The 21834-nt window shown below is 42.9% G+C and overlaps 1 protein-coding gene across 1 annotated transcript in view; it reads left to right on the top strand.

Annotated features, from left to right (window-relative positions):
• The window catches only part of LOC126271950 (neural-cadherin), a 1775154-nt gene that overhangs the window by 1567507 nt on the left and 185813 nt on the right, over positions 1-21834 (top strand). The window lies entirely within an intron of this gene.

The raw sequence follows: 21834 nt of genomic DNA, 5'->3' as shown, positions 1-21834 counted from the left end.
GTGACCAAATCTCGTTTCTGTGATTAATTTTTCGCTTTTTTCCGTTCAGTTGGAATACCTACGTCATTTACATATAAACATCAAATAAATAAATGTCGCGTTACTAGGGCCGCCCGTCGGGTAGACCGTTCGCCGGGGGCAAGTCCTTCCATTCGACGCTACGTCGGCGACTTGCGCGTCGATGGGGATGAAATGATGATGATGATGATGATTAGGACAACACAACATAACATGCAGTCCCTGAGCGGAGAAAAATCTCCGACCCAGCCGGGAATCGAACCCGGCCACTTAGGATTGACAGTCTGTCGTGCTAACTACTCAGCTACCGGGGGCGGACAACTTTATCAAATGTATGCTGAATCGTCATTTTTATGAAATGTGTAGTGAAAACAGATCAAGCTGTAATCAGTTTCAGAAATATTAAACCCCTCTACCCTCCCGAAAAAAGGCCGTTGTCTTAATCAGTAAGCACCATTAATCAATTAAAAATTGGGTTTATGATAACTTTATTTTGTTTTTAGTCTGCTTCAGGTTTCTAATGGTTAAATGGCTCTGAGTACTGTGGGACTTAACTTCTGAGGTCATCAGTCCCCGAGAACTTAGAGCTACATAAACCTAACTAACCTAAGGACATCACACACATCCATGCCCGAGGCAGGATTCGAACCTGCGACCGTAGCGGTCCCACGGTTCCGGACTGCAGCGTCTCGAACCTCTCGGTCACCCCGGCCGGCTATTAACGGTTACAAAAGAATGATCTGTCAATGTACTCATACTTGAGATTGCCATTTGATCAATTTAATCGCCGCAAATGAAGAAACGTGAGTCACTCACTTCATTTCTACAAGGAATTTTTTATAGAAAACGCTTGTCGTCATCCGCAGACGAGGAAAATAATGTCACAGTTTTTGGGATGGAGTTGACCGAGTATGTGCGGACAGAGAACTGCTATGACAGCTGTAATTATCGGTCTTTACCTCTGTCTGGATTATTACGCCATACAAAATATTGAACGTCTGAGGCAGTAGAAACTGCTGTTAAATTGTGTTTTTCTTTAATCAAGGATAGCAGGAAAACGCCCTGGTATGTTTGCATTGTTTTTTAATTTATTATCGCTCGCCTAGCGCGAAGGCTGCAACGAAACAAAGAAAGCGCCAGCAAAAATGGTCATCGCAATATCGTTATTTTTAATTACTAGATATGCCATGCTTTCATGACACTATCCGACTAGGAATGAAGTCACGTATCTAGCATGTTCTTACAGATGAACGAATCAAGCATATTTTCATCAGTTTCTGTGCTCTCTGTAAAAATGTCTCGATGAACACAGTGGTAGAAAAGACGGGTCCTCAATGGTTCGAAATAACCATAATAATTTTTGTGCGTATAATTTCTATTTAATACTGGAATATCGTTCCGAAATGAAGTAGTTAAGTACATTTTCGAGAACGAGGTCGCGTCATCCGGTATTAAAGACCACTCGTCAGATACTGCATACGCCATACGGCGGAGGTATGAAGCTTAATTACACACTGGCAGCCATCCCTATGCTGGACGTTCGAGGGAAATGGAGATCAGAGGAAGTTCAGTTCTCAGAACCGTGACGGTACAGCAGCTACTTGCGCGAATAACTGAGTCAAATTACATAAACCTATAACCCGTTATACTACTTCTTGTACTTGAAAACTTTTCGTTCTTCTTTCTGCTTTATTAAAATTTTTAGTTTAGGTTTTAAATTTTAATTCGTTGTGCTCTGTCAGGAACCAGAATAATTGTTTTCAGAGTGGCATGATGCACACTTTCTCATGCATAGATCAGAAGAACTCTAATCCTTTAGCCTGCAACCAAAACTATTCTCAAGTGGGCATAATTTACTTTTTCAGAGACAGTGAAGTATTACTCTATTGTAAATACAAACGCAACGTCTCCTCCGTCGATTAATCATGTGCAGGCTTGCGTGATAATGGGAAACAATACTAATTGTAAATAGGGCCGCACCATGTCTTGTAATAACGGTATAGAATAGAGCTGTCCACATTTTTTTTAAATTTATAACCGCGAATGTAGATCTGCTTGCGTCCATAGATACAATAGTCGTAATACAAGCGAAGCAGTAGGGCTTTCCTAGCTTAAATTTCCATTCTTGTGTATCTGGGCTTGTTAGAACACCAAGAATAGCGTGCTTTTTGTAGGTGAGACCTTTCCTTTTCGCGGGGTCAGGGATTTTATCTGCCTAGTGATGACTTGGTGTTGTGTGATGTCCTTAGGTTAGTTAGGTTTAAGTAGTTCTAAGTTCTAGGGGACTGATGACCATAGATGTTAAGTCCCACAGTGCTCAGAGCCATTTGAACCTTTCCTTTTCGTTTATGTTTATGTTTTATTGAATCACTCAGTCGGCCCTTTTCCAGCATTTGCTACATAAATGCCGATCGCTGTAGCCAAGCGGTTCTAGGCGCTTCAGTCCGGAACCGCGCTGCTGCTACGGTCGCAGGTTCGAATCCTGCCTTGCGTATGGATGTGTGTGATGATGTCCTTAGTTAGGTTTAAGTAGTTCTAAGTCTAGGGGAGTGATGACCTCAGATGCTAAGATCCATAGTGCTTAGAACCATTTGAACCATACTACATAAATAGTCAATAACAGGGTATCGCTTCCAAACGTTGATATATTTATGTTTTATTGAATCACCATGTCAGCCATTGTTAGAGCACGTACGACACAAATAGTCAAACACATGATATGCCTTGTAAACCGTGTCTTTTTCTCGAAATCGGCTGAAATTCATTTCAGGCGAACCTTGAAGGGCGAATTTAACTTTGACTCTCACTCTGTCATACTCCACGGAACACTGCAGAGAGATTTGAGTTTGAACCTAGATGCTGACGCGTAGTGTAACGCGTAGTGTGACCAACAGAACACCGCTATCTCACTTGCTCTAAATTTCTTTGTTGGGAGGTTGCAAATCTACTTTCCTAACCTTCAAGTTCGCCCCGTGTGTCGTCCATAGCACATGTCTAGGATGTGGTTGGTCAGTATCTTGTTTCGTATGTTCTTACAACGGAATGCAGAAGTGAATGCCATACGTGTCCGAGATCATATACAAATGTGTAATCCTAACCACTTCTAATTATAATTAATTTCATGTTGTCATGTACTAAATTTGTGGTCCCAGATTCTTTTCAAAAATTGGCTCTTCTCATTGTTCTAATTTTCGCAAACATCAGTATAACAGGTACAAATTAATGTGTATTAAGATTACGTAACTTTTAATTTCGTCAGAGAGTTGATAAACTTAGGCTCAACTCGCCACCCGAATGTAATGATTTAGTTTTTCCAATGTTGTACTTCATCCCTAATGACCTCTACGTTGATGGGGAGATATTTTTGACCTTTCTTCCTTTAACGTGGTGTCCTTGGCAAATGTGTTGACGTCATGAGCTCGATCTTCTGCTGGGTTTTACGTGTGGCTGTTTCAGTATGGAATCGGAAACGAAGCGTCTGCATCCTTTCAACAAATGAAGTGGAAACATCGTGCATGGCCTCGTGATTTATATCGACAGATTTATGACGTATTTGGCGTAATTCATTGTGGTTAAAGCTTGTTAACATCACTTGTTTGCATGCAATTTGAATTATGGATTGTAAACAGCCTGCGGGTTATATTTCATTCACCTGTGACATTCTGTCGGTATCCGGATCACTAAACTGCGCAGAGACCATGGTTTTACATTTTATTGGAACTTCGTTACTCGGTCTTATATTTGTACAGTACACTTTGCTTTCTGGCGATCTCCGGCACATCGACAATAAACCACCTTCGGAAACGCGTTTTCCCTTTAGTTTCACTGAGGCCTAACTGTTACCTCGAGACAGTGTACAATAAACTTTTCGTATCTTTTGAAAACATTCGGGACCCATTACTAGAAGCCAGATGCTTTCGATCGTATTGCATCATTCACGGCAACTACGCGAAAAAGTGACAAGTTTTATAAGATGTGTGTCCGTAAACAGATGGATGCAGATCAAATAGCCGAGTGAAATTAAACAGAGAAAGGGAGTGGTGAAAAAGAGAGAGACGCTGTCACGAATTAGAGCGTTTTTCAATGTTCATGGAGATCTGTGTATATTCATTTGCTGTAAACTGCTATTGATTGCATGACTTTGGCTTCAGTCATGGAATTTACCGTAGAATAATCTACAGAAATGTTAAGATTTTTTCTACTAATCAGTGCACGTTTTTAGTCAATCTCCACTGGTTTTCATTGGGGAGACAATAACGATGTATCGTTAGTAACAATGCGAATTATGTTTTCTGTATCGTTTCACTTCCTGCGAGACTGAAAATAACAAAGAGTTATACAAGTTTTTCATTTTTAACGAATTTTTAAGTTGGATTCCTGGTCTCCTTAAAAAGGCATTGGGTGCAGTTAGAGCTGAATGTAAATTTACCTTTGTTATACTCTGCCAACCATTAAAAATACACATTCAGACAATTCTGGGCACTGATAATACACAAAGCGAGAATAATATTGTCTATATGATGATGAAAGTCTAACAGTAGCACCTCAGCCCTGTTCACAATCATGTTGCGAATTCGCATCATGTTAGTGTCAAATTTAAGTTCTGAAAGCAGTGTCAGTTTCGCATTTTCAGATCTTACGTAATTTACAAAATAGGCGATTAGTTTGATCAGCACTGACACTGTGTTTCAATCAACAGTTCTTAATATTATTGCGAAAAGAAATTAGGCTTTATGAGGTTTTTGTATGACAGAAATAAATGACTTGCCTAATTTTTCCTTCTGTTATGGCTCGGTTGCAGGGGTATCAAGTAGAGTATCAAGTTCAACATGGAGTGAATTCGAGTTCATCATAAAATTGCAAACTCAGAATATTAGCTCGAGTTTTTCTAAACTGATGTAAATATTTTACGTTCCGTTGGACCTGCGGTATAGTATACGTCATTATAAGACACCATGAAAATGAAAATTCCAAAACTAGCTGCACTAAGATCATATATTTAATATTTTACCTAATCAATTAATTCTTTGGTACCTCAACGTGAGTTCTATCAACCGATCCGGTTTTTTAGTCAAGTCGTGATTAAACTACTCAGAAGAGTTTCTTGCCATCGGGAAATAATGAGTGTATTTCCCACTTGCTTTCAGCCGTTCACAGTACCAATAGCACGGCCATGTCGAATAATGTTACGAAGCTAAGTCAGTCGTTCATCCAGGCCCCTACAACTACAGAAAAGGGTGGTGCCCTTGTTCACGACTAATAGTGTGGCCTGTATGTGATAGTACCAAAAGCACAGCAGTGAGTATTGTTGAGACATGCAAGCCGCTCCATCGTAGTATGGTTCATAGTTCGTGCGGGAATTTCTCAGAGGATTTTTTAAAAAACCATTTGTCCTGAGATGTGGGTGGCTCAGACGGGACTAAAGGTTGATAGCTCCATTTAGATTGCTTTTGCTTAAGTACTTCTTCCGTGGGTTCTGAGAATACTTAGGAACCCTCACTGTGACGTGAAGTTTTTAGGTGCACTGTTTTAGATTGTACAAATGGGCAGTCGGGAAATGCTGAGGAAGCAAAGGCAATGGTTAGCAGATATTCGTGCGTCTGTGAAAAGATTTACGCGCGAAGCGTACAACGAATACCACTATCATCACTTAGCAAAAGATCTGACCGGGAACTCGAGAAAATTCTCGAACTGTGTACAATCGCTAAACTGTGCTAAGGCTTCCATCCAGTAATGCCTTGACCAGTCTGGTGTGGCAGTAGAAGATGGCAAAACGAAAAGCGAAGTTTTAAATCTCGCGTATAAGAAATCTTTCACCCAGGAGAATTGTACAGGCGTACCGTAGTTTGACCATCCTACACAGTCCCGTAAGGACGACGTAGTAATAAGGGCAGAGAGACAAGTGAAAGAGTTGAAAACAAATCAGTTGTCAAGTCCGCATGGAATCCCAGTTCGGTTTTACAAAGAGGACTCACTCCACGGCATTAATCCCGTGCATTAACCCTCGCATTTATCGCGAATCTCTAGCCCAGAGCAAAGACCCAAGCGAGTGGACAAAAAGCGCAGGTGATTCCTTTATATAACAGGAGTACAAGAACGGACCCGAAAAACTACTGACCTGTATCCATAACATCGGTTTGCTGCGGTATTCTTGCATAGATACTGAGTTAGAATATACGTGAAGGTGACGAAGTTGAGTGACTGTAGGGATATACAAGATGACTTGTCAAAATTTATGGTTGGTTGATGAATGGCAGTTAGCTCTAAATGTACGAAAAAAGTAAGTTAATGCGCGTAAGTCGGAAAAACACTGAGACGCGTTGCCACGTTTCGCGCGGCTCCACCCGTCCAAGGTTCGAGCCCTTTGTCGGGCAACGTGTACAACGTTGCTTCCACCGTTTTTTCCCCGACATTTGAGGCTTTAATGAAACAAATTGGTTACACATGTATCATTCAAAGTATTTTGCATTGCTCGGCACTACTTTCTCCCATCTTTCGGGCAGCGTACAAATCCCTCGTCGAAAACATTGTTCATCTTTTGAAGCGATCCACGAATCGATCAATTTTGTGCCTTCTTCATGAGATCGGAGGTGTTAGTCAGCCAGGCCCTGCGCCATTGATCTAAACAGGTGATGGTCAGAGGGAGCAATGTCTGGAGAATACGGCGGGTGGGGTAGGACTTCCCATTTAAACGTTTCCAAGCACGTTTTGACCTTTTGTACAACGTGGGGTCGAGCGTTGTCGTGCTGCAAAATCACTTTATCGTGCCTCTCGCAGTGTTGCGGTCGTTGCCCAAACGCATTAATTGCGTTCGATAACGAGCACCTGTGACTGTTTCACTTGGTTGTAACACCTCATAGTACACGACGCCGAGCTGGTCCCACCAAATGCAGAGCATGATCTTGGAGCCGTGAATATTCGGTTTGGCCGTGGAAGCATGGCCGGGATATCCCCATGATTTTTTGCGTTTAGGGTTGTCGTAACGAGCCCATTTTTCGTCCACGGGCACAATGCGATGCAGAAATCCTTTCCGGTTTTGCCTCTGAAGCAACTGTTCACAAACACACAAACGCCGTTCAACGTCTCTTGGATTCAGCTCACACGGGATCCAAGTTCCTTCTTTCTGTATCATGCCCATAGTCTTGAGACATTTAAAATGGCTTGCTGTGTCACTATCACTAATCGTGCCAATTCTTCTTGAGCTTTACGCGCGTCTTCACCCAGCAATGACTTCAGTTCTGCATCTTCGAAAACATTCTCTCTTCCACCACTGTGCCGGTCTACGACGTTAAAACCACTGTTCTTGACGCGTTGAAACCACTGACGACACGTCTTTCACTTACAGCGTCCTTACCAAACACACTTGAGAGCATTCGATGAGACTCAGCCGCTGTTTTCTTCATATTGAAACAAAACAGTAACACCTCCCACAAATGACGAGAGTTGGGCTCGTAAAATGGCATTTTCAGTCAAGAACAAGTTTATGATGCAGGCGCAAATGGACTAATGTTTGAATGAGATTATGTTAACCGAGGTCCAAGATAACAGCCTGATGTCTGCGATCTATTTCTTTCGACCGCTACTTACCGTTGTCGCCACGTATCGGCAAATGGCGCAAGCAAAGTTGTACACCTTATAGATTAATTAGTGTGTATGCCTGGGGACCGATGACTTCAACAGTTTGCTCCCATAGAACCTTACTACAAATATCAAAAAAATTCAGAAAAACAAACCCATAATGTTCGCACAAAGCATTAGTAGTGTGCCACTTAACACAGTCACGTCGTTTAAATATCGTGGTGTAACGTTGCAAGGCAATATGAACTGGAACGGGCATGTGAAGATTGTAGCGGGGAAGGCGAATGGTTGACTTCAGTGTACTGAAAGAATTTTAGGAAAGCGTGCTTCATTTGTAAGGAGTCCGCACGTAGGACAGTAGTGTGACCTGTTATTGAGTAATGCTCGAGTATTTAGGATCTGCACGAGGTCAGATTAAAGGAAGACATCGAAGCAATTCAGAGGCTGGCTGCTAGATTTGTTACCGGTAGCTTCGAACAACACGCAAGTGTTACGGAGATGCTTCGGAAATTGCAGTGGGAATCCCTAGAAGGAAGACGACGTTGCTTTTCGAGGAACCGGCATTTGGAGCTGACTGGAGAACGCTTCTACTGCCGCCAACATACATTTCGCGTAAGGACCATGAAGAAAAGAAAAGATAAATTAGGGCTTATGGATGCATATTGACTGTTTTTCCCTCGCTCTATTTTCGAGTGGAACAGAAAAGAAAATGATTAATAGTGGTAGAGGACGTATTGCACCACGCACCGTATGGTCTCTTGCGCAGTATGTATTTAGATGTAGACTTTTCGGCTTTTCTTGCTGTTCTTGTAACTGTCGTGAAGTGTGAGCAGAGGATAGGTTGTAACATCTTCGTTATTCGCACGTATTTCCCGCTTTTCCAGTAGCACTCACAGACAGTGGCTCAGACTGTGTGTTTTGTGCAACACACGTGTCTCGCCTCTTCGTGTAGAGCGAGAAAGTCGAAAAGACTACGAAATCAGCGTTCTAGGTGGGTCAGCGTGAACATGAAGAGTGAAAGAAGGAGGGCCCCGCTAACGCGCGCAGCCGTGTGCTGGTCGCGAGTTAATTTTTGATGCGACCGCGCCGTGCCCGACTGAGCAGGCTGGCGTGGTGACGTCAGACCCCGCGTACCGCTGCGCCGTTGGTCTTTGTGGGCTGTTGCGCTGTGGGCAGGCAGGCACCCAGCGAGCTACCCTGCCCGTGTCACATCGGTGTCCGCCGAAATTCCCAAAACTTGCTGCCCCCAACTCCAGTGTGGGCGTACACGCCCTCGTTCCTCACCGGTACAGTTATACCAAAGACTGACGAGAACCTACGCCCCCAAGACTGGCCTGACAGTACGATGTGCAGAGAGAGCACTTTTATTTCTGCTTCTGTAGCTTCCCCATTTTCGGTGTAGAGCTCCTATCATAAACTTTCACCCATTACGAGATACGCATTTCAAAAATGGTTCAAATGGCTCTGAGCACTATGGGACTTAACTTCTGAGGTCATCAGTTCCCTAGAACTTAGAACTACTTAAACCTAACTAACCTAAAGACATCACATACGTCCATGCCCGAGGCAGGATTCGAACCTGCGACCGTAGCGGTCGCGCGGTTCTGGACTGTAGCGCCTAGAACCGCTCGGCCGGCTGCAGTTTTTGGCGATTGGTATTTGTATGTGTATGTCGCAACATTCTTATGGGGGATCTTAAGTTTATGCCTTTCGATTATGGTGGGAAGGGTCGCTCCTGTTCTACTGATACGTAGCGAAAGGTCATTTTAGATAGCTCGTGCAAATGTGATGAATCTTCTTCTGAGTGGGGACAAATTCTGTTACCACTGCTGTTCTAGCCTTGATGGCCCAACGGACCGACCGGCCGCCGTGTCATCTTCATCAGAGTCCCTCGAGAAAGACAGGTTGCAGAGCCTACGTCGCAGCACGTGACACTTCAGGTCGTACGAATGCCAGCATCTGTCCGGCGGAAAGCGAATAACTACTTCAGACGAAATTACAATGAAATGAATACCCCTAGCTGCATACAGACGTTGATATAAGTTAACGGGGACAGTTGACAATGTGTGCCCCGACCGGGACTCGAACCCGGGATCTCCTGCTTACATGGCAGACGCTCTATCCATTTGAGGGGATAGTGCGACTGCAGGGTCTCTTCTCTGGCACGCCTCCCGTGAGACTCACATTCCCAACTTCTTGTCCCGCACTATATTCATCCTGCCTCTGCCCATTATACTCATTACTCGCGGCTTTTTGCCGATTCCCGTAAGAGTTCGGCCACTGTTTGTGCATCCGTACACATGGTCTAATGGCTGGTGAACCTTTACTGTATATAAGATGTTACCTGTTCTTTCGGGCCGACCGGATTGCCCGAGCGGTTCTAGGCACTATAGTCTGGAACCGCGCGACGGCTACGGTCGCAGGTTCGAATCCTGCGTCGGGCATGGATGTGTGTGGTGTCCTTAGGTTAGTTAGGTTTAAGTAGTTTTAGCAGACTGATGACCTCAGATATTAAGTCCCATAGTGCTGAGAGCCATTTGAACGGCATTGCTTATCGCAAGGACATATTTTTTCGAGGAGGTGCGTTCTGCGGGTCCTCTATCGTTGATGGTAAACACTACGAGAGAGAATCGCACACCGACGTCATTGCAACCCTTCAACAGCGTGAAAGTGTGGGCAGGATCGTTTGTATGCAACATGGCCCTCCGCACACTGCACAGCCAGTGAAGCAGCTGCTGCAGAGGAATTCTGGAAATTCTAGAATCATCATCCGTCATTCCTCTACAGCCAGGCCGTCCGATCACCTTATCTTAATCTGAGTGACTTCTAAAGTGTTCAAATGTGTGTGAAATCTTATGGGACTTAACTGCTAAGGTCATCAGTCGCTAAGCTTACACACTACTTAACCTGAATTATCCTAGCTACAAAGACACACACCCATGCCCGAGGGAGGACTCGAACCTCCACCGGGACCAGCCGCACAGTCCATGACTGCAGCTCCTCAGACCGCACGGCTAATCCCGCGCGGCTGAGTGACATGGCAGTGGAGTTATCTGAAAATGCTGTGTTCAGTGTTCCGATTACAAGCGTGCTGAACTGCAGGCACCCATTGCAAAAGGCGTTCTGAACGTGTCCACTGAGACACTCCGATCTGTTGCGGAACACACTGTTCCTCGATTTCAGCTTGTGGCAGAAAACGGTGGGCAGCGTAAGGAATGTGTCTTGCGACCGTCTCACGACAGTTAAAAACCAATTACATTGTTTCTTTTCATGCGACTTTTGGTCTCAGGACAATTAAAAATCGATTTTATCCTTCCCATGTGCTACGACCTTCCCGTGGTAGATAGGCTAACCTAACAGCGCTACAACTGTTGAACGTCATACTACTGCAGTCATGCACATTACACGGTATGGTTGGTTTCATGTGGAATTCACACCATGTAAGTAGGCTGTTTAGGTTTTTTTATTGGTAACGCCGCCACGTAGCGCTCTGTAAAAAATCACTGGCTGTGCCGTGTTCAGTCTGTGGCTGGTTTGCATTGTTGTCTGCCATTGTAGTGTTGGGCAGCGGCAGCTGGATGCTAAGAGCGCGTAGCGTTGCGCAGTTGGAGGTGAGCCGCCAGCAGTGGTGGACGTGGGGAGACAGATGGCGGAGTTTTGTAATTTGTAAGACTGGATGTCATGAACTAGCATATATATTTTGACTATTAAGGTAAATACACTGTTTGTTCTCTACTAAAATCTTTCATTTGCTGACTATATTATCAGTAGTTAGTGCCTTCCGTAGTTTGAATCTTTTATTTAGCTGGCAGTAGTGGCGCTCGCTGTATTGCAGTAGTTCGAGTAACGAAGATTTTTGTGAGGTAAGTGATTTGTGAAAGGTATAGGTTAATGTTAGTCAGGGCCATTCTTTTGTAGGGATTTTTGAAAGTCAGATTGCGTTGCGCTAAAAAATATTGTGTGTCAGTTTAAGCATAGTCTTGTATAATTTTTCTAAGGGGACGTTTCAACCATACCATCTCAGTGCGGGTCATCTGTCATTTGTATCAGAACACTTTCACGTTTCGACGCGTACAGAGCCATCTAATAGAGAAATTTTCGTTAATTTTTTTCTTGCCATAACGTTTCCCCCCTTCTTTAATAATATTCCGTTCAAATTGAATGTCATTTGCTCTGTATAGTTTTCCCAACTGTTGCTATGTGCTTTTCATTCGTGCTTTGTTTTTGATATGGTATCTGTATGTACTAGTCGACCGTAATATTATTCCATCTGGGAGTGAAAGTGATTCGGTCCGCTTATCGTTTGTCAGCGGGTGATCGGATTGGAGTATACGCACAACTGTCCTGAAAACATTGATAGTGCGTTTTTCGTTAGTCACCTCTGTAAAGGCTACGTGCAATAATATCGCAGATGAGTAGTAGTACTGTGTTCTTCTGTGATATGCGTGCGTTTGTTACTGTTTTCTGTCTAACATCATCTGTGAGTTGTTTTGTATATTGATTTGGTCATGTAACACGTTCGTGTTCGTTACGAAGGCTCTTTGTGCGTGGAAGTTTTCCTGTAATGTTACGAGTTTTCTGTTGTAATTGTTCAGTCTGTTAATGTTCCTATCCTGTTACATGTTAGATGACTCACGCTCGTTCTTTCACTTTTGCTGAACACTTGATAGGGCTTGCGCATAATCCACCTAATGTGTGTAACAGGGTATGAAAATTTTTAGAGTGAACAATTACAGCTGCAAACTCCATTACAGGAAAACTTTCACTTACAAAGCGCCCTCTCAGTAAACAAAGTAATAAATCACCAAATAAATATGTGTAGTGTAACAACTCATGATATTAGACACTAAAACAACAAGAATCAGAGATACAGAACATAACCAGACTAAATATTGACTTCATGTCTCTCTCTCTATCTCTCTCTCTCTCTCTCTCTCTCTCTCTCTCTCTCTCTCTCGCACGCACATCTGAACTACACATGGACACCACAACACAAACAAAAGACTAATTAAAAACAGCTAACGACAATTGGGAACATTATATACAGCAAACACTTTCAACCAACAAACAGTGAGAGTGAAATGTTCAATTAAAAACTGACACGGTTGTGTACGCAGATTAACTAAGATTAACTAAGTACAACTCAAATTACTATGTAACTTCATTATTGTGTACATAAGACATGTGTTACAGAGCTCTGAACAATGCGTGTGGCACAAAATTTCAGCCTTACATCTAGTTGCAAAGACGGACTACACCTCTAAGAACACAGAAGCAACTAAGGAACGACGGAAAACATAAAAAATTGCGAAGATAATATTATTTTAAAATGTAAGATCTGTTTAAAATAATCGCGTTTTGGTTTCGTTTATACCTGTTAATTTAATTTCATACAGGCAGTTTATGATTCAGAGAATAAGTGAAACAACATTGCAGTACTCGTTTATGTATCAATACTTAAGTTCTTAGAACATCCAGAATTAAATAATGGCGAACCATTTTTTATTGTCATGTTGTTGTTGTTATTGTTGTAGTATTCAGTCCTGAGACTGGTTTGATGCAGCTCTCCATGCTACTCTATCCTGTGCAAGCTTCTTCATCTCCCAGTACCTACTGCAGCCTACATCCTTCTGAATCTGCTTAGTGTATTCATCTCTTGGTCTCCCTCTACGCTTTTTACCCTCCGCGCTGCCCTCCAGTACTAAATTGGTGATCCCTTGATGCCTCAGAACATGTCCTACCAACCCATTCCTTCTTCTAGTCAAGTTGTGCCATAAACTCCTCCCCAATTCTGTTCAATACCTCCTCATTACTTATGTGATCTTCCCATCTAATCTTCGTGATTCTTCTGTAGCACCACATTTCGAAAGCTTCTATTCTCTTCTTGTCCAAACTATTTATCGTCCATGTTTCACTTCCATACATGGCAAATACTTTCAGAAACGACTTGCTGACACTTAAATCAAGACTCGATGTTAATAAATTTGTCTTCTTCAGAAACGCTTTCCTTGCCATTGCCAGTCTACATTTTATATCCTCTCTACTTCGACCATCATCAATTATTTTGCTCCCCAAATAGCAGAACTCCTTTACTACTTTAAGAGTGTCATTTTATTGTCGTACCATATTGAAATTTTGATGATACGAATATATCTGTTACCTTGGACAAAGTCTAGCAAACTTTGGTTCAGAGTAATAATATTTTACGCCAGAGCACGTTTTAAAAAGCAAGCTCATTCCTCGCTACGATGATCGGATTAACGTCATGTCGGCACAGACCTTCCATTTTGAGTATTAAAGGGATTTGTCAGATACGTTTTAGACCTCTGGAAGAATTGTAATTCTGGATTAACCCTGCCCCTGCTCCTCCGTCCAGGGAGACCTTCGCACTTCCCTCTCTCCTCCCGCACTCACCCCAGAGCCCTCAGATTGAGAGTTCTGCTTCCACATTTCTTTCAGTCAAGCCCCTTTATTTCCCCACATTCACTTCGTATTTTGATCTTATCCATGAACGGTCATTACCGTTGTGAATTTGCGAGTCGTGAAAACACGACGCGCAAAGGTCCGTTTATTCTAACTTGTCATGAACGTATTTTAGAAAAAAAAAATCGCACTGTAGCATCACCAAGGTTGTGAAATAATGTCAGACTTCGATTGGTACTGTCTGAAGCTATTTTGCATAACCCCCAGAACTGTCACAAATTATTGATAAGTATTTTCTGGGGCAATCACATTCATGACTGTATCAGCATCTGTTCCACACATTTCGTACTGGGCTGTTATTGTTCATTAATTATCTGCCGAAAATGAAGAAGAATCCAGGCAAACTGGCTCTTTTTTGTTAGCAGTTCCTGAGTGTTTTCTTCTTCGTTAATAACGTTTAAGATTCCTTGAATTAATGATGTTATTTTCTCATTACAGTACTGCTCGAGAGATGTACTTTGCAGACTGAATGAAATGTAAACGATCTGTTATCAGTTTTTCCAGATAGCACACGGAGCGGTGCGTCGGCAGTAGAATCTCGGTGTTGGTGTAGCGTGGGAACAGAGTTCGCAAGTTCAGCTAACGTAGAACTCAATTAACGGGACTTCGGCGCTAGAGGCACTCGAAAGTTCTTTAGTGCTGAAGTCGAATGCAAACTAATCGCTGCCACACGAGCTCCTAGCAAGCGACCAAGTTCCAAGGTAAAAGACGGCTGAAACCCCTAAGACTGTTATGTAAATTCTTTTTAACTTTTAGATGTCGCGTCTAGAACGTTGTTACGCTCTTATAAACATTGTTTGTTTTACACAAAATACGAGAAGTTTGTTTATTTGAGAGAACTTTTTTTCCTTACAACTGTGGCTGGTGATGTTCGCTGTTTGCCGGCGGGCGCTATAGTCTGGAACCGAGCGACCGCTACGGTCGCAGGTTCGAATCCTGCCTCGGGCATGGATGTGTGTGATGTCTTTAGGTTAGTTAGGTTTAAGTAGTTCTAAGTTCTAGGCGACTGATGACCTCAGAAGTTAAGTCGCATAGTGCTCAGAGCCATTTGTTCGCTGTTTTTATTCGGGCCTGAGACCGCCGTGTGAGCTAATGCTTAACTTCAGGTGTTATTGTATACAGCGTGTAAATCAATTGTTTTGTTAATAGTAGGGAGTCGAGAACATGTCTGCCGACGAGCAGGAAGAAAAGTAGATTAAACAAAAATGTCATCGTGTTTTATCATCCACGTTTTCTGAGACATCCCTTAGGTTTTCTATGTCTGGAATATACTAAAATCGCCCACCTATACAGTTAGCTTGCACATGGAATCTATGTGTACGCTATTTGAATTGCTCAATGGAGTAATGGTCGCTTGGCTTCTATAGCCATATAAACTTCATAGATCAAACTTACATGCCTCCGAAATTGATAACATAATGTAAATATGAACATCATAAAAAGTTAGTTCAGCAGAATATTCTGAACTTACGGTATAGGCCACCCTTCTTCATTTGACGTTCGTCAAAGATTTTGCTGTATAATCCGAAATTTTTCTGTATTCCAAGCCAACAAAGAAGGGAATAGATCATTTCATTTTCTTCATCGCTTTCTGTCGATCGGTATATTTCTCAACAGCAGTGGAAAGATAACCTGTCGGTTCGTCGTAACTGCCGGTACAGCGTGTAGCAGACGATATTGTTTAGTGCAAAAAACGTCTGCTTGAATCCAAACTGAAATGATGTACCTCTCCATCTATCCTGCATGTGTAACATGTACCTAGCACTCTATTTGGGTGGATTATTGACTCACTAAAATAAAATGGTACATTCCTATCTCAGTGCAATGAACCTCATCCTCTATAAGTAACACTCGTAACATTTAGCCTCAGTCAAAGTGGAAAGATTTTCCGCGCGGAAACTGCTCACAGCGAGTGCGAAATACCAGGGTAGAGTACTTATTTCAATTGAAATTGACATAGTTTAAAAGAGTAATTAAAATAAAATGATAGTAGCTGATATCGTGGTAAAAACCAAAATCAATCTAATTCTAAACTAACTGGATGCGCAAAAGTTCAGGAGAACTGTATTCGCTGTCTGAAGACTCACCTCCCTTACGTAGAAAAGATGTATGAAAGTCTACGGTCATATAGCACGAACGGACGACTCTCTCTCGACCAAGAAAACGCTCCACATCACCCGACAATCCAAAATACATTGACTGGTAGGCACCCAAAGTGTCCTCAGATAAATCAGTTTTGACTCACTGGCAACTATGGATTACGTACAGGCGGAAAATCAATACACGCAACTTCAAGGCCAATAGCCCCACAGGAAGGAGTCTGAGACTGCAGTTTCTGCTGGTACCGCCGAGCACCGATTACGTCAGCGTTTCCCCTCAAATGTCTCAGTCCACCGCAAAAACCAGTCTGGTCATTTAGGTTGTTTCTGAAAAATGCCGAGGTGAAATAATAGCACACTAGTTACGTTAAAAATTGTTTTGTTAACACAAGTGGTGTTGGTGTGGTATTTCTTCTGGCTATTCCACCCCCCCCCCCCCCCTCCCTCAGTGCCATCGGACTTCTTCTTTTGTTCCACATATACTTGCTTCACACAGTCGAAGAATAACACTGGACGTGATGAAAGGCAAAAAGTAGTAAGGCTCCTTCACACAGTGAAAGTAAAATTACGGTGTACTACAGTTTCAAAAGAACAACTTCAAATATTTACCGAAAATTATGAAAAAATATAATATGAAATAAAAATATCGCACTCGATATTGCCATTTTGATATCGATATATCGAGCAAAAATATGTTCAAATGTGTGAGAAATGTTATGGGACTTAACAGCTAAGATCATCAGTCCCTAAGCTTACACACTACTTAACCTAAATTATCCTAAGGACAAACACACACACCCATGCCCGAGGGAGGACTCGAACCTCCGCCGGGACCAGCCGCAGAGTCCATGACTGCAGCGCCTCGGACCGCTCCGTTAATCCAACGCGGCGAGCAAAAATATACCGGGTGATAAAAAAAGCCAGTATAAATTTGAAAACTGAATATATCACGGAATAATGTAGATAGAGAGGTACAAACGTGCAAAAAAAGTCCGACAGATGGCACTTCATCTGATCAGAATAGCAATAATTAGCATAACAAAAGTAAGACAAAGCAAAGATCATGTTCTTTACAGGAAATGGTCAATATGTCCACCATCATTCCTCAACAATAGCTGCAGTCGAGGAATAATGTTGTGAACAGCACCGTAAAGCATGTCCGGAGTTATGTTGAGGCATTGGCGTCGGATGTTGTCTTTCAGCATCCCTAGAGACGTCGGTCGATACACTTGCGACTTCAGGTAACCCCAAAGCCAATAATCGCACGGACTGAGGTCTGGGGACCTGGGAGGCCAAGCATGACGAAAAGTGGCGGCTGAGCACACGATCATCACCAAACGAGGCGCGCAAGAGATCTTTCACGCGTCTAGCAATATGGGGTGTTTTTTTTTTTTCCTAATAAAACCCCATGTCATTCCAAGCATGTGTGTCAATTTTTACCCCTGTATGTACATTATTCCGTGGCTTATTAAGTTTTCAATTTTATACTGAGTTTTTGATCACCCGGTATATTTTGAAAAAGCTTTCGATATTTCACCTGCAGCGCAATTCCCGACATGTCCGACCCAATGTGTATACATTACTTGTTTCAACCTCATCTACGTCGCTTCAGGAGTTTTTAAACGTCAGTAAGGATCGCCCTGTAGATGCGCGGAGCAACCAGCACTCCGTCTGCGCCGGAAGATACGTGCGACGTAGAAACAGCTGTCATCCTATTGTGAACCAGTAAAGGGGGGTAGGACGTCAAACGGGCCGACTTGGAGTAGGAGAGGCACCACAGGACATTTTAATTTGCACTGTCTATACTTTTACAAGTATATTCATAAAACTTTGGCAGCATGACCAGGACGGATACAGAAATCACACTCATAGCAGTGGAAGTTCGAAAACATAACGAAATAAGTTTCTTTACATGTGAAATTTCATCATTTTTTTCACTTACTAATGGCAGCATTTGTTGCTATAGGTACACTTTTCTTCATAAGTAAGAGAGATTCTTTGATGAATTTTGCACAGCATAGAAACCATACTTACAGGTGTCTGAAATTCTAGTCTTTTCCAAATCTATTAAAAACTGTGGTAAAAATTGAGGTAATGAACTATAACATTTGTGTTTTTTCTAACATGAAGTTTAAAATATAACAGTTCATTCGTTTTTTCATAATTTAAATAAATTTTAGAATTTCATACACCTGTAAGTATCGTATGTATGCTGCGCAAAATTCTCTCTAACTTATGAAGAAAAGTGTACCTATATAGCAACAAATGCAGCCATTAGTAAGTGAAAAAATGATGAAATTTCACACGTAAAAAAAAATTTTGTTATATTTTCGAACTTCCACTGCAATGAGTGTGAATCTTGAATACTTCCTGGTGATGCTGCCAAAGTTTTATGAATTTATTTGTGAAAGTATAGACAATGGAAACTAAAATGTCCTGTGGTGCCTCTCCTGCTCCAAGTTTGACGTCCTACTCCCCTTAAGTCGCTTGAACTTCGTTTCTACGCTCACGGCCAATGTGGGCTGCTGCTGCGTCGTATCGCGAGTTGCATCGCGTATCGTATACCAAATCGTATTGCCTCGATGAGAACAGCGCCTAAGGCTGTCAGGCGATAAATTCAGTTTTGCTGTCGCGTGCTCGCGCAGACCTGGGCTCACTTGTGCAGAGCGGCCACACCCGGTTGCGAACCCCTCACCCCGCAGGTTCCGCCACCGCCCCATTCCTGCTACGGCCCCCGCTACGGGCGAGACCTATTTATTTATCGCTGCCGTCGGCACAATGGCCCCGCGCCTTTCGCCCAATTGAGCAGCGCGCGAGGATCCGGTGCGCGTGACTTCCGCTTATAGAAAATAATTGCCGCTCTCCATCATTGGGGTCGGGCGCGTTCGCTCACGTCCGATGTGCCGAAGGCAGCCCGCCGAATGCAGTGGCTGATAGGGTGGCGGAGATGGACCGAGCATCCACTAGGCTAACGATTTCATGAATGTGACTGACTGCTGATGCAGGAATAACACCGGCATTGAATATAGATTTTAAAAAACGGTACAGAGTGAAATGCATAATCTTATAGGACAACTATCCTATGAGTTCCACCCGATCATATCCCAACAGCAGACTCTGTGCACAATTAATTAAATTGCCAATACTAAACTCCTTTAAATAACAAATTCATCTAACTTACCAAACTTAAATGGTTAAAGAGTGAGCTTTAAAAACAATAACAGCGGCTGGCCACCACAAAACCAAAAACCTTTTACAATACTGCTTTTAGAGTTTATTCAGAAGACAAAATCCAATAACAAGTTAACTTGGAATTACAATTTAAAATGATTTATACAGGGTGTTACAAAAAGGTAAGGCCAAACTTTCAGGAAACATTCCTCACACACAAATAAAGAAAAGATGTTATGTGGACATGTGTCCGGAAAAGCTTAATTTCCTTGTTAGAGCTTATTTTAGTTTCGTCAGTATGTACTGTACTTCCTCGATTCACCGCCATGATTTCATACGGGATACTCTGTCTGTGCTGCTAGAACATGTGCCTTTACAAGTACGACACAACGTGTGGTTCATTAACAATGGAGCTCCTGCAGATTTCAGTCGGAGTGTTCGTACGCTTCTCAACAACAGATTCGGTGACCGATGGATGGGTAGAGGCGGACCAATTCCATGGCCTCCACGCTCTCCTGACCTCAACCCTCTTGACTTTCATTTATGGGGGCATTTGAAAGCTCTTGTCTACGCAACCCCGGTACCAAATGTACAGACTCTTCGTGCTCGTATTGTGGACGGCTGTGATACAATATGCCATTCTCCAGGGCTGCATCAGCGCATCAGGGATTCCATGCGACGGAGAGTGGATGCATGTATCCTCGCTAACGGAGGATATTTTGAAAATTTCCTGTAAGAAAGTGTTTGAAGGCACGCTGGTACGTTCTGTTGCTGTGTGCTTCCATTCCATGATTAATGTGATTTGAAGAGAAGTAACAAAATGAGCTCTAACATGGAAAGTAAGTGTTTCCGGACACATGTCCACATAACATATTTTCTTTTTTTGTGTGTGAGGAATGTTTCCTGAAAATTTGGGCGTACCTTTATATAACACACTGTATAAAAAACTTTGAGAAAGATAATGTCGCTTGGCACCATAAAATGAAAGAAACGCAACACACAACCAATAAATATAATAACAAAATAATAATTTGATACAACCAAAGAGTGAGGGCATCTCCCAACGCAATCACAGACGAGCGAGCTCTCAACACTTCGGAGCCTTCCCACTAGAAACGGTCTCCGAAATAAACCGCTGAGAGCTCCCCGACATGCCTCCCACAACTACGCATCACTTACGCACCTTGGTTATGTTCTGTAACACACCACATAATATCAACACAAGATAAAATTCAAAAATACAGTATAACATCCCGGCATCACATGATAACCACATTGCCGTTAACTCGGGCGCTCTTAATAAGTGCCGGAAGCCAACACACACAAATCTAAAACAATAAAAGTCAAGCGCACGTGAATAGTATTAGAAGTGCCTTAACGACACCAAACGCGACTATTCCACCAAGTTAATAATAACACAGTAAAAAAATACAGAAAATACGACTAAAAGCTGTTACACAACCAAATTGACTAGATCGTATTGTTCAGGTCCCAGAAGACCACATATACCAAGCAGCAGTAATTCACTATGTATATATTGTACAAAACGCCATTCTTAGGCAGAATTTACCTAACACATCGACTGCCAAATGTACCATACATGAACGCAACTCCGAGCAGGACTCCAGTTGAGCAAATAAATTAGTACCATCAAATGTCGTAACGAGACACACTCACACACACACGCACAGCAAAAAGTTCCAACAACATCGTCCCACATCAGAAAAGGTTCAGAAACCGCTGCTGGAGCTTTCAAGGGAAAATCTGAAGAGCCTAACCTAGAAGACGACTCCAAAATTCAGCAACTAGTTGTCTCCGGGCCAGAGTATCCGGACTTCCACATCAGACAGGCAGGAAAAGCAAATACGCCGACTCCAGTTAATCACCACCGCATGGCCAGCACAGCGGCGAGTTGCCTCCGCCCCAGAGCACTCTGCTCATATTGCGAGGCACAACCTTAGCGCTAGTCACTAGCCGGTCAGGCAGAGCGAATCTCACGTCCCGTGCAATACCCGGAAAACCAACTACCCTCTCGCTTTCCGCCGGCCACCGCAAACACACGCCAGCGACGTCATAGCAAATCGCCAACGGAGCGCCACCCCACCAGGACAGCGAACTACAGGGTGTTACAAAAAGGTACGGCCAAACTTCCAGAAAACATTCCTCACACACAAAGAAATAAAATATGTTATGTGGACATGTGTCCGGAAACGCTTACTTTCCCTGTTGGAGCTCATTTTATTACTTCTCTTCAAATCACATTAATCATGGAATGGAAACACACAGCAACAGAACGTTCGAGCGTGACTTCAAACACTTTGTTACAGCAAATGTTCAAAATGTCCTCCGTTAGCAAGGATACATGCATCCACCCTTCGTCGCATGGAATCCCTGATGCAGCCCTGGAGAATGGCGTATTGTATCCCAGCCGTCCACAATACGAGCACGAAGAGTCTCTACATCTGGTCCGTCTCTACCAATCCAC

Source organism: Schistocerca gregaria, chromosome 5 (assembly GCF_023897955.1).
Source record: "Schistocerca gregaria isolate iqSchGreg1 chromosome 5, iqSchGreg1.2, whole genome shotgun sequence".
Taxonomy (NCBI): domain Eukaryota; kingdom Metazoa; phylum Arthropoda; class Insecta; order Orthoptera; family Acrididae; genus Schistocerca; species Schistocerca gregaria.
This window is presented reverse-complemented; position numbering and strand designations above follow the sequence as displayed.